Here is a 267-nt window from a genome sequence, read left to right on the forward strand (position 1 = left end):
ATATATAGCAATATAAGCAATATATAAGCAATATAAATTATATAAGTAATAATATAAGTAATATATAAACAATATATAATTTATATAAGTAAAAGTATATAAGTAATAAAAGAATATCTCATTGCAGTCTTGCTTTAACTGTGGTCAAGTCAGACACATTAGCAGAGATTGTCTGATTAAGCAAGGTATGGCTAACTTACATGGCACTCTGTCACCATTTACTGGGTCTACTCGACTAAAAACTTTGAGTTCCATCTGCCAAAAAGG

Source organism: Carlito syrichta, unplaced genomic scaffold (genome assembly GCF_000164805.1).
Source record: "Carlito syrichta isolate Samal-C Ts95f unplaced genomic scaffold, Tarsius_syrichta-2.0.1 Scaffold58106, whole genome shotgun sequence".
NCBI lineage: Eukaryota > Metazoa > Chordata > Mammalia > Primates > Tarsiidae > Carlito > Carlito syrichta.